This window comes from Ursus americanus, chromosome X (assembly GCF_024610735.1).
Source record: "Ursus americanus isolate L20-20 chromosome X, mUrsAme1.1.p, whole genome shotgun sequence".
NCBI lineage: Eukaryota > Metazoa > Chordata > Mammalia > Carnivora > Ursidae > Ursus > Ursus americanus.
This window is the reverse complement of record NC_142164.1, coordinates 52,541,923-52,555,605: the sequence shown is the minus strand read 5'-3', so window position 1 is coordinate 52,555,605 and position 13,683 is coordinate 52,541,923. Positions and strand designations below refer to the sequence as shown.

General features: G+C 36.8%; 1 pseudogene; it reads left to right on the top strand.

The window, feature by feature from the left end:
- The first annotated feature begins 280 nt into the window (after positions 1 to 280).
- Positions 281 to 2,132, top strand: LOC123797302 (polyadenylate-binding protein 4-like pseudogene; annotated as a pseudogene).
- The last annotated feature ends 11,551 nt before the right edge of the window (positions 2,133 to 13,683 follow it).

Sequence of the window (13,683 nt, the reverse complement as noted above, 5' to 3'; positions counted from 1 at the left end):
CTCCGCACGTGCCGCCTACGCATATGACGTCAAACAATCACAGACTGCATCACAATCCGGGATGGTGGGTATCTATAGGCAATGTTTATGACTCACCAGAAGCCGGGGTCTATAGTCTCAGGTTTCGAGGGCTGAGTTCCCTCTGGGACTGTGGCTGGGGCCAAGCAGAGAGTATCTGGCCTCCATTCCTCCTTTCATTGACTGTCTTCCACTGAGAGAGATCCGGTCTTGGCGCCTGCTTCAGACCTCCCTCAAGATTCCGCTCAAGACCTAACTTGAGATGAGTGCTTCAGTTCCCCACTTTGAAATGTCCACACTCTATGTCGGAGACCTGTACCCCGAAGTGAATGAGGCAATGCTGTATGAGAAATTCAGTTCTGCTGGGCCAATCCTTTGAATTCGTGTGTGCCATGATCTGGTAACACGCCGCTCTCTGGGCTACGCTTATGTGAACTTCTTGGTGCGGGCCGATACTGAGTGGGCTCTGGACACAATGAACTTTGATATTATCAATGGCAAGCCACTGCGTACGTATTATGTGGTCCCAGCGTGACCCATCACTTCGTAAGAGTGGAGTGGGCAATATATTCATCAAAAATCTTGCAAAGTCTATTGATAATAAGTCCCTTTATGATACATTTTCTGTCTTTGGAAGCATTCTTTCTTGTAAAGTAGTAACCGATGAAAACGGATCGAGGGGTTTTGGATTTGTGCATTTTGAGAAATCAGAAGCCGCTAAAAGGGCCATTGCAAAGATGAATGGCATTCTGCTGAAAGGTAGCCAAGTTTTTGTTGGGCAGTTTAAACCTCGCAAAGTAAGGGAAGCAGAGCTCAGAGCTAAAGCAAACATATTTACCAATGTTTACATCAAGAATTTTGGAGATGATGTAGACAATGAATGTCTTAAAGAGGTTTTTGGTGAGTTTGGTTCTGTATTAAGTGTAAGAGTTATGACTGATGAAAGTGGAAAATCCAAAGGCTTTGGATTCGTGAATTTTGAGAATTTTGAAGATGCCAAGAAAGCCATTGAAGGGATGAATGGAAAGGTCCTTAACGGAAATCAAGTTTATGTTGGTAGAGCCCAGAAAAAACTAGAGAGACAATCTGAACTAAAACATAAATTTGAACAAATAAAACAGTGTAAACTCACTAAATGCAAGGGTGCTAACCTTTATGTGAAAAATCTTGAAGATGATATTGATGACAAACGACTGAGAAGAGAATTCTCCCTCTTTGGCACAATCTCTAGTGCCAGGGTCATAATGGAGGCAGGCCACAGCAAAGGCTTTGGTTTTGTTTGCTACACAACTCCTGAGGAAGCTAATAAAGCTGTCATGGCAATGAATGGAAAAATTGTGATCACCAAACCACTGTATGTAGCTATTGCACAAAGTAAGGATGAGCGCCAGGCTTTCCTCACCAAGAACTATATGGAAAGAATATCAGCTGTGAGAGATGGAGATAATCCTATACTCAACTATCGCAAGATAACATCATCCAATAGCATCGTACTAATTCTTCCTCAGTCTCAATGTGGCAATGCACATCTTTGCAAGCCTGTGGTAAGGGCCAAATATCATCCATCTCAGAATATACATTATGCTATCCACTCAGCAACACCTAAGCCATCAATCAGCACTTTCATACCACCACAAGTGCCAGGGGTCAAGTCAACCTATCAAATCACCAATACAACAACATCCAAAATAGCTGTTTACCCTCAAACTTCTGTCTTAAGACCACATGCAAACCAAAGATTCAAAAAAGTTACAGGTATTGCAGATGTCTGCAGGCCTCTTAAATTTAAAGTAGGAAGGCCAGCATCTATTCAGAAGCCTATCCCTGTTGGTCATGATATTTCAAATGTGTCTGTGTTGGCATCAGCTACAACTCAGAAGAGTATGTTGGGTGAAAAGCTGGTACCTCTGGTTCAATCTATTCACCCAACTCTGGCTGGAAAAATCTCTGGAATACTATTGGAGATGGATGATGCTGAAATTCTTTATATGCTCAAATATCCTGAGTTTCTCTGTGCCAGGTTTAATGAAGTGATCCTTATTCTGCAGTCCAACCAAGCTCAAGATATTGCCCTGAAAGCTACTAACAGCACTCCCAGTATCCAATTTATGTAAAATGAAACTCCTGCTTGGAGAAATGAAATTTCCAAACAACAAAAAACATAAACTTTGGAGAAAATGATGAGAGTAAAAACAATTTTTTAAAAGAAAAATAAATTTATACTTTACCAAGCAAATGTCAAGTTTCACTACTGGTATTTTATTATTCACTTTTTAAAAGTAAACAGAGGGGTACCTGGGTGGCTCAGTTGGTTAAGTGACTGCCTTTGGCTCAGGTTATGATCCTGGGGTCCTGGGATTGAGCCTCAAGTTGGGATCCCTGCTCAGTGGGTAGCCTGCTTCACTCTCTCCCTCTGCTGCTTCCCCCTACTTGTGCTCTCTCAAATAAATAATTTTTTAAAAATTTTAAAAAATTAAAGTAAATACAGAATATAAGGACAGGAAATAAAAAAGAGAAAGAGTAAAGAAAAAATTAAAATATAGTATTTTCAAAGGATGTAGAAGGACTATGGCAAAATTACACAGAAAATAATAAATCAGTTTTTATCTTTAACATTTTTCTTATAAGTAGTATAAAATGACACCAGTGTTTTACATTCTAGAATGTGGTATTTGGATTTTACTTGGCAATTACTCAATTATTCCAAAAGGAAATGTAATTTGAGTTTTAAAATTCTTCAGTAAAAGATGAACAGAAGGTAAAAATATGAAAGATTCCAATAGCTACAACTATTTCATGAATAGCTTCACAAAATATTACAATATAAAATGGAAAATTCTAAAGAAAAATGTAGTATATATAAATACATATTATTGACCTAAATTAAAGCATTTTTTAAGTAAACAAACTTAAGAGACTAAGTGAATAAGAAGAGAGACAATACCATGTAAATTTTTAAAGCAAAATTTCCTCCTTTTTTATTATTATACTAAATCCAAACTGTTGACCAAAGACAAGAAAAATAGATCAGAAAAAATAATGCCATCCATAACAATTTATATTTTTCTTTGTTTTAAAGTTAAATACATCATTTTTGTTGAAAAATTTTTGTTGAAAGAACAGTTTTAGATTTCATACGAACAATTTATAGTAAAAATTGTTGTTCTGTATGAAAGATAAAATCTTAGGATTTTTCATAAAGCAGTTGTTTAGTTAAAATTGTGTAAAGAAATGAAATATTTGATAACTCAGACCTATAATCTAATAAAAAGACAGGGCTAGTGAATAGCATTCAACAAGTCCCACTCTTAAAAATGGAACTAAAAATAAAGAAACTAGAAAAGTTGTGTTTTGAACTATATTTACTTGGTTTACTATGATCAAAATCTCCATTACTAGGGTTTCATGCATGCTAACTTAAAGAGTACAGCTTAGACTAAAATAACTGGCAGGTAAACTCTTAGCTAAATGGGAAGAAGGAAAAATTTAATGCACAAATGTAAGGAGAAAATAATAAATTCAAATTTAAAAAATTTATTGTTTCATGTTTTAACCTTGGATTATTCCAGTATCTCAGATGTTCTCCATGTATAAATATATAATTCACATTACTTAATTGGGTACTAAGACAAACTTCTTCAGCACTCCATACGGGCTGCTTCTTCAGGAACAACTTCGGCATAAAACCCATTCCAAGCAGTGGCAAATCTGGACTGATTTAGAATCTTTTAGTTTCTTTGTTCTTTGGTCTTTCTACCATCTGCTAAGAATGGGTGTTTTACAGAAGAGTGTGTTTGCCCCAAACACAGATTGCCCCTTTGGTTGAGAAGCAAGGATTTGACCTCTGACCTAAATAGGCAATAATTGTTCAAACTCAGTGCGACTGTACAGTTAGAACAGGGCCAAGTGATGGGTGAGATGACAAGCTGCCGAACTGACTGGCAAAAAAAGCCATAAGCATTGGACCCACAAACAAAATATGAATTGCTATGGGGGTGGTTTGAAAAACACAGTTTTATTGTTGTAGCTTGCCTGAGTGAAGCTAGTGTTGAGGCTGGCCTAGAAATATCCACTCCTTTTAGCTGGGCCAATAACCTGGCAGATTTCATTGCAGTAGTTTAGGCCAACGGATTGAAGATCTAAAACAAATGTTTTCTTTCAAGAAATTTCTTCTTTTTGGGAATATACTAAGTAAGATGTACTAACTTCAGAGATTTGTCAGAGACTTAATTTGTATGGGACTATATGACAAATGGCAGTGGTAATGGCAGAGATATCTTCTTGGATAGGGAACTGATATTTGTAAAGGAGGGAAGGAGTTAATGGGAAAGAGTAAGCAGAAGCAACAACAATTATGGGTGATAATAGTTTAATAGGCATGTCAGCCCAAAAAATGCCAAATATTTTAGACTTGAGAAAGAGAAGAGAAGTGGCAGGACAGAGTAGAAATAACAGAGCAATAATAGGAAGCATTTCTATAATCAGCACTTGGATATAATTCTAGAGATGCACAAATTCAAGGTTAGGATAAAAAGGGAAATACTAAATTTGAGGCAGGTTTTTGTTCCATTGTTTTGAGCTGAAGCTGCTCACTATCTGACACCTTCTTTTTCCAGTTTTTTTTTTAAAGATTTTACCCATTTATTTGACAGAGATAGAGACAGCCAGCGAGAGAGGAAACACAAGCAGGGGGAGTGGGAGAGGAAGAAGCAGGCTCATAGCAGAGGAGCCTGATGTGGGGCTCGATCCCACAACACCGGGATCACGCCCTGAGCTGAAGGCAGACGCTTAACCGCTGTGCCACCCAGGTGCCCCTCTTTTTCCAGTTTTTATGAGAAAGCTGTCTCCTTTATGTCATCGGGGACTTCAGAAAAGTTTTGAGAAACCTCAGTTTAGGGGCTCTGGTTAAAGTAGAAGTTGAGTTTTTAAGAGGTGCATATTTCTTTAGCTGCAACACAAGGAACCAAAGATGTATCCCTTGTAGCTTTGCTGTCCTGTTAGTGATAAGGAGGACCTGCTCGAGGTCTTTCCAGGGGGGCACCAGAGCAGTTTTTTTTGTTGGTGTCTATTCCAGTAGATTAAGTGAACTGATTACAAGTCCAGAAAGTAGGGTGGCTTCTTCAGAAAGATGAATTGACCCTGTTGGTGATAGGTCTGCGTATATTGCATTAGTCCTTTATATTACTGGGCAATATTTTCCTGCAACAAAGTAGAGCTTAAAACAGGGGTGTAGTTTCTAATCTCTTTCGTCTGCCTGTGACAAACACATAGGTCATAATCTACGTTTGTTATTAGGGTCAATGGGACAAGCTTAGGCCCAGGTAGTTTAATGTCTTCAGAAAGCTTAGCAAGTTTTGATTTTAAAGTATTAGCTCTTTTTATTTTTCCTGAGAAGTGAGCATAGTAAGGACAATATAATTTTTGACCAGCAGGCAACACATTACAAAATTCCTTAATTATGGTCCTGGTAAAATGAGTAGCTCTTTACTAGAAAGTTAAGTAGGAAAAACAATCTAATCATTTTTTCAGCCACAATAAAAATAGCTTCCTTTCAGCGAGTTTGGAAAGCCTTTCACCATTTAAAAGAGCAGACAATGATAAGCACATATTCAAAGTCTTGTGATGTAGGGTGTTGTATAAAGTCCATTTGAGAATATTCAAAGGTTCCCTTGTGGTTCCTGTCTGTGTCCTACCTTTACCAAGTTTTCTAGAGTTATGAGTCTGGTAGGTAAGACATACAGTGGAGGTCCTTATCTGCTATAAAATTAAATCCTCCCCTTTAATGTTGTTCCAGAAGAGTTTTTATGTTTTCTTTACTGTGAAGGGTCATAGTGTGCACATTTTTTCCCCAAGATCCATTTCAGAGTGTCTGGAGAGACTAATCAGTCATCTTGCTACCTCTATAACCATTGGTTTAGAGAGCACACCGAGATTTCTCCAGTTATCTTTTTTCACAATCTGATCATTGTGATTTCAGTTTGCTCATAAACTTCATAAAGTGATCTGGATTAATCAGATCAACTTTAATTTACTGACTTAATTAAACCTGGGTAAGAGTAACTTGGTTAACATACTGGTCTGCTGAGATATTTCTTTTTCCTTCACGAGTTTATTCTCTAGTATGAGCTTCAGTGTTAATTACAACCAACTTTTTAGGGACAAACGAGGCATTTAATAAAACTCAAACTTGCTCACTGTGCTTAATGGGAGCACCATCGGCAGTTGAGAAACCACGTTGCCTCCATAATATTTGGAAACACAGCCAAAGCATATGCTATTTATGTTAGCTATTTCATCCTTTGCTAGCTGACAGGATCTAGTCAAGCTAGTTTATCTAGTTGTGCTGGTTTGACTTCAGAAAAGGGATTATTCAATAAATTCTTGGAAAGTGATAACAGTATATCCAGCTTGAAAATATTCTGTTCATTCTTAAGATGTGACCCATCTACAAGGAATTAAAAGTCTGAGTCTAACAAAGGAGTTCAGAGTGAGGCAGGAAACATTTTTGAGTTAATGCTAAACAATTACTTTCTCTGAAAGAGGGGAAAAGATAGGTAACTGGATTAAAGGTATGACAACTATGGATGTGTTATGATTCACCTTGCCCTTTGTTGGATCTGCTGTTCTCTTCCATTAAATGGTATCAGATGTCAAAACATTCCACACAGGAACCACTGAGAGCAAGTGATTCAAAGGTTTATTACTCTTTCAGGAATTGGCAAAGTAAGGGGAATCCCTGGGCGAGTGCCAACCAGTCAGAGGACCCTCTAATATCCAGAAGGAGAGATGGAAAGAGCCTCGTAGGCACATTTATAGGACTAGTGCTCATGGGTGGGATTTTGTTGAATAATGTTAGGGGTGATACTAATTTCAAATCACCAACCCCATTTGGGGGGATGAAAAATCAAAGGGATAGTACCCTTAATGTTTTGGGATTTAGGGTTCCTAGAGTAATAAAAGAAGAGGCTACGTGGATTGTATAATGACTCATTAAAGTTCTATATTTTTTCCACATCTGTAGATGAGGTAGCCTAGAGGACATTAGATATTAAGGCAAACTCAGAAAATTTAGGTAATTCTAGAGTAAAACAGACTTAGAGACACAAGAGTCCAGAGTAGTCAAGTGGAACCACATAATATGGTATATTTGACTTTCAGAGTCTGGGGAATCAAGAAAAAAATCCTTTGAATATGCACCTAATAGTAGGTAACCATTGAGCAAATTTTACCCATTGATCTAATTTTAATAAATTAGTAGAGGTGGAAAGACTTAGAAAAAAGTCATCTGGAGAAGTTAAGGTTCCCTAGGAGACAGGCAGTGTGAGAGTGGACAGAGAAATGAGAAAGAAAAATTGTGTTTGGTAAGTCCCAACACCAAGAACTTTTTATTGCTGAGAAAGGGTGGTAGGAAATTAGGAGAGATTATTGGTGGACAGTGTGGCTCTAATGTCTACTAAAAACAAGATTGGATAGTCATTTACTAATATGGCTATTTCTCCTTGTTGATCCAGAGACAGTTAGGGCACAGGAGGAAGCCTTCCTCAGAGAGAAATTACTCTGTTTCTGATTAAGTAGCCTGTTGAGTGGCTTGTTTACTGGCCAAAGAAAGACAGCTATGGACCCAGTAGCCTTTTTATTTGTAATATCTTCAAGTATCGATCCTTACCTGCATTGTGTCTATCAAACTGTTTTAAAGTGACAGTGCTATGATTTTGCAGTGTGTGGTTTTCTCTATGTTTATTATGCTATCCTCAAAACACTGGGCCATATGGTCTTCCAGCCTATATGATGCTTCAAAATAGCATGTATTTTAAGCTAAGGGCCACTAACAAAAAGGTGAAGGCTGTCTGTGGCAGTGTTAATGTGAATGTCAAACCCTGAGTATTTCCTAAATGTGGTTTCCAGTTGATGTCTAAAATTAAGAGACAGATTAATTTGTTGACATAGTTGGATTATTCCCCAGTCAATCTGAGGGGAAATCCCCAGGAATTGCCTTTAAAAAACTTTCTTCTATCCCCAATGCTTTCACTTATTTGAAGGGGAAGGGATAAAGGCTCTACTCTAAGGGTTAAAAGGAACTGGGAAAGGGAAGAAGAAGAAGAAAAATAATGGAGGCTGAGGAGCGCCTCTCCCGGAGACTAGAAGAGTGGCACTATAAGGTGCAGAAACAGAGTTAAGAGCAGGTCTTTGGGGAGAGAGAAGGCGGAAGTTGTTTTAAGAGAGGTCTCATAAGAACTAGGAAGATCAGTAGGAGAAGAAAGGGATAAAGAAAGGGGGGGTAATCAGAAGAGAGAATGAAGCATGAGAGACTATGGACGCTGAGAAACAAACTGAGGGCTTCAGAGGGGAGGGGGGGTGGGGGAATGGGATAGGCTGGTGATGGGTAGTAAGGAGGGCACGTATTGCATGGTGCACTGGGTGTTACATGCAACTAATGAATCATGGAACTTTACATAAAAAAAATCACTGGTTGTAAGGACTCACACACACACAAAAAAGAGAGGCCTCAATAGATTTGAATTGTTTTCTTTTCTCAGCTTCTTTGTACTAGTTAAAGAAAGTTGCCCATTGTTAGTTGGCTATTTTATTCTCTTTTTGTTTTAAGGCACCATGAAAGGAGCCACGAATTTCAAATTTATGTTCCCTGAGGTCACTACTTAGCCCATGATAAGAGATTACAGATAGAAGAAGGGAGAAAGGCCTTTTTGTACCTTAGGACAATTATCTAATTCTCTGCTTGGAAATATATTCCAGAAAGATTTAAAGGAAACAGAGGTAGTGCCTTTAGTCAGACAGTAGGTTAACCTTTTCAAAGATTCAAAGCCACAATCTCTGTGTTGCAGGAAAACTTCAAGCACAGGAGTAGGAGGAAGCCTGAACACCATACCATACCTACTTGTAGTTCCAGAAAAGGGAGGATGCCTGAGTTCCTTGATCAACTTTGTCCTAGTGTGAAACCTCAGCAGGAGAAGGGTTCAGTCAGACCGGCTCTGCATCACAGAACAAAATTGTCAAGAAAAAAATATTGAAGTGACTCAAATAGATGTTAAGAATTTATTTAAGTGATGTACATCAGAAAGCAACTTAAGACCTGGCAACTCCAAACCAAAGCAGACTTGGAGTTTTTATACGGTGAGAAGAAAGAGGTGTGTGACTGAATTTGTTCTCTATCACTGTGTAACAAACTACCACAAATTAAGACTTAGCAACTTAAGACAACACATATTTATCATCTCACAGATTCTGTGGGTCAGGATTCTGAGCATGGTTTAGATGGGTTCTTCCATTCAGGTTCTCACAAGATTGCAGTCAAGGAGTCAGCTAATCTACATTCTTTTCTGAAGCTTGAGAGTCTCCATCTCACATGATTGCTGGCAGAATTCAGTTCCTTGTCATTGTAGAACTGAGGCTTTTACCTCCTAGAGGCTGTCCTGAGGTCCTGGCCATATAGACCTTTCCATAAGCTGTTCATATTATATCAGCTTGCTTCTTCAAGGTCAGCAAGAAAGCCTCTTGCTCCATTCTGTGAAAATGAATTCTTCTATAATATAATCAAGGGAGAAACATACCATAACCTTTTGTCATATTTTTATTGGTTAAAAGCAAATCAAGGATTCTGTCTGCAATAAAGAGATTATATAAGGGAGTACATCACTGGAATTCACCTGGGAGTATGTCTGCTACAGTGATTGTGGTCTTGCCCAAGGTTTTAATTTTTTGTTTGTTTGTTTTGCCTTGCTTTTGTTTTTGTTTGTTTTGTTTTGTTTTATCTGTAACTTCTACAAAAGTTACAGCTTGAATGGTTGGAGAGATTTTCAGTTTTTCATGCTGTCTGCTAGGGATTGTTGGTACAATCTCATTTTTGCTGCTGTGAGAACAATTCGATAGAAAGCTATCTTTATAAGATGTGAAGGCTATCTGTTAACTTTCTAATGCCAGTTGAAGCTCAGAAGAAAGTGAGATAAAAAGTGAAAAAAAATACTAGTAGAAGAGAAGACAGAGAAAAAAGAAAGAAGGCAAAGGTAGAAGCAAGGAAAACTGGGGCTTGTTTTAATTCTTTTACAGTGCCAAATAAATGTTCATGTTTTATTTTTTTTTATTTCAGTGCACTTGACACACAATATCATATTAGTTTCAAGTGTACAAATAGTGATTCAACAAGTTTATAGATTATGTTATGCTCACCACAAGTGTAGTTATCATCAGTCACCATACAACACTGTTACAATATCATTGACTGTATTTTTTTATTTTGTGCCTTTTATAACTGTGACTTATTCATTCCATAACTAGAATCCTGTATCTACCACTCCCCTTTACCCACTTTCCCATTCCCCCAACCACCTCCCCTCTGGCAACCATCAGTTTGTTCTCTGTATTTACAGATCTGATTCTGCTTTTTGTTTATTCATTTGTTTTTTTGTTTGTTTGTTTTTAGATTTCACATATAAATGAAATCATATGGTATTTGTCTTTCTCTGTCTGACTTATTTCACTTAGCATATTACCCTCCATCCATGTTGTTGGAAATGGAATGATCTCATCCTTTTTATGGCTGTGTGATATTCCATTTGTGTGTGTGTGTGTATATATATATATATATCACTTCTTCCTTTTCCAGTTGTCAGTTGTCTATTGATGGACACTTAGATTGCTTCCATATCTTGCTGTTGTAAATAATGATGCAATAAAGATAGGTGTTTTTTTTTTCTCCTCTCTTGTTTCTGATTTTATGTATTTGGATACTTTTCTTTTCTTGATCAGTCTGGCTAAAGGTTATTAATTTTATTTATCTTTTCAAAGAAGCAGCATTGATTTTTGCTTTCTCTCTCTCTCTCTCTCTTTTAGTCTCTGTCATTTCTTTCTGCTCTGATCTTTATTATTTCTTTTCTTTTACTCACCTTGGGCTTTGTTTATTCTTCTTTTTCTAGCTCCCGTAGGTATAAGGTAAGATTATTTATTTGAGCTTTTTATTTGTTCCTTAAGGTAGGTCTGTATCACTATGTATTTCCCTCTTAGAACTGCTTTTGCTGCATCCCAAAGGTTTTGACCTGTTGCATTTTCATTTTCTTTCTTTTTTTTAAAAAGATTTTATTTATTTATTTGACAGGGACAGCCAGCGAGAGAGGGAACACAAGCAGGGGGAGTGGGAGAGGAAGAAGCAGGCTCCTAGCAGAGGAGCCTGACATGGGGCTCGATCCCAGAACACCGGGATCATGCCCTGAGCCGAAGGCAGACGCTTAATGACTGCGCCACCCAAGCGCCCCAGCATTTTCATTTTCATTAAGTATTTTTTTCTTTTATTTTTGTTGACCCATTGATTGATTAGGATCATGTGGTTTAACCTCCACATGTTTGTAGGGTATTTTAGTCCTTTTTCTTATGATTGATTTCTTGATTTACACCATTGTGATTGGAAAAGATGCATGGTATGATTTCAATCTTCTAAAATTTATTAAGGCTTGTTTTGTGTTCTAACATGTGACCTATTCTGGTTAATGCTCTGTATGCACTTGAAAATAATGCATATTCTATTGTTTTTGGATGAAATGTTCTGTATATATCTGTTATGTCCATCTGGTCTAATGTATCATTCAAAGACACTGTTTCCTTATTGTTTTCTGCCTGGATGATCTATTCATTGATGTAAGTGAGGTGTTAAAGTCCCCTACTATTATCATAGCACCATAAATTTCTCTATTTATGTTCATTAATATTTGCTTTATATACTTAGGTGATCCAGTGTTGTTTGTGTAGATATTTATAATTGTTATATCCTCTTGTTGGGTAGATACCTTTATCATTATTTAATGCCTTTCTTTGTCTGTTGTTACAGTCTTTGTTTTAAAGTCTACTTTGTCTGATATAAGTATCGCTACTGTGGTTTTTTCTTTGCTTCCAAATGCACAATAAATGGTATTCTGTTCCTGCACTTTTAGTCTGTATCTGTCTGTAGGTCTGAGATGAGTTTCTCATAAACAGCATATATATGGGTCTTATTTTTTGTTTTTTGTTTGTTTGTTTCGATTTGGTTTTAATCCATTCTGCTACTCTGTGTCTTTTGACTGGAGTATTTAGGCCATTCATATTTAAAGTAATTATTGATAGGTATGTGCTTGCTGTCATTTTGTTATTTGTTTTCTGGTTGTTTTGTGGTTCTTCTCTGTTCCTTTCTTCTTCTCTTGGTCTCTTTCTTTGTGATTGACAAATTTCTGTTGTGTTTTGTTTGGCTTTCTTTTTTGTGTTCATCTTCTGTAGGATTTGGGTTCATGGTTACCATGAAGTTCTTATATAACATAACTATATAGCAGTATATATTAATTTGGTAGTCATTTAAGTTCAAACACATTCTTTAAAAAAAACCTTCTATTTTTCTCCCTATTCCAAGTTTTTCTATATTTTATGTATATGTTGTCATATTTTACATATGTTATTTATAACTTTCTTACATCTAATTACAGCTATTTCTTTTCCGCTTAAATAAGTGCCTTTAACATTTCTTGAAAGGCTGGTTTAGTGGTGATAAAACCTTTTATCTTTTGTTTTTCTAGTAAACTCTTAATCACTCCTTTAAATCTAAATGATAAACTTGCCAGTAGAGTACTCTTGGCTGTAGGTATTTTCCTTTCCACTTTTTGAATATATTATGCCTTCTTTATGTCCTTATGTCCCTTTGGGATTGCAAAGTTTGTGCTGAAAGATCAGCAGTTAGCCTTACACATTTTCCCTTACACAAAAAGTAATTTTTTGTTTTTCTCGTTGCTTTTAAAAATATCTCTTTATCTTTAGACTTTGAGATTTTAATTATATTGTGTTGTGGTGTGGACATCCTTGGTTTCCTTTTATTTGGAACTCTTTGTGCTTCTTTGATCTTGATGTCTATTTCCTTCCCAAGGTTAGGGAAGTTTTCAGCTATTATTTCTTCAAATATGTTTTCTACCCCCTTCTCTTTCTTCTTCTTTTTCTTCTGGAACTCCTATAATGTGAATGTTTGTTTTCTTGATGTAGTCCAAAAGAGCTCTTAAACTACCCTAATATTTATTTATTTATTTAAGATTTTATTTATTTATTTGAGAGAGAGAGAGCAGGGAGGAGGGGCAGAGGGAGAGAGATGCAGACTCCCTACTGAGCAGGAAGCTTGACACAGGGCTCGATCCCTGGACCTGGAGATCACAACTTGAGTCAAAGGTCTGAGCCTTAACTGAGTAAGCTACCAAAAAGCCCCACTATCCTCATTAAAAAAAAGTCTTTTCTCTTTTTGCTGTTCAACTTGGGTGTTTAACATTATACTGCCTAACAGATTGCTGACATGTTCTTTTGCATCTGCTAGTATACTGTTGATTCCTGCTAGTGTGTTTTCAATGTCAGTTATTATATTCTTTAACTCTTTAACTTTTTTATTGGTGCTTTATTTATATTTTCTAGTTTTTTATTGAAGGTCTCACTGAATTCTTTTGATTTTCTTTCCAGACTGGTGAGCATGTTTATGACCATAACTTTAAATTCTTTATCAGGCATATTGCTAATCTCCATTTCATTTAGTTCTTTTTCCCAGGTTTTGTCTTGTTCTTTCTTTTGGAGAATATTCTTCTGTCTCCCCATTTTGCTTGACTTTCTGTTTGTTTCTATGGATTAGGTGTAACAGCTACTTCTCCTAAACTTGAA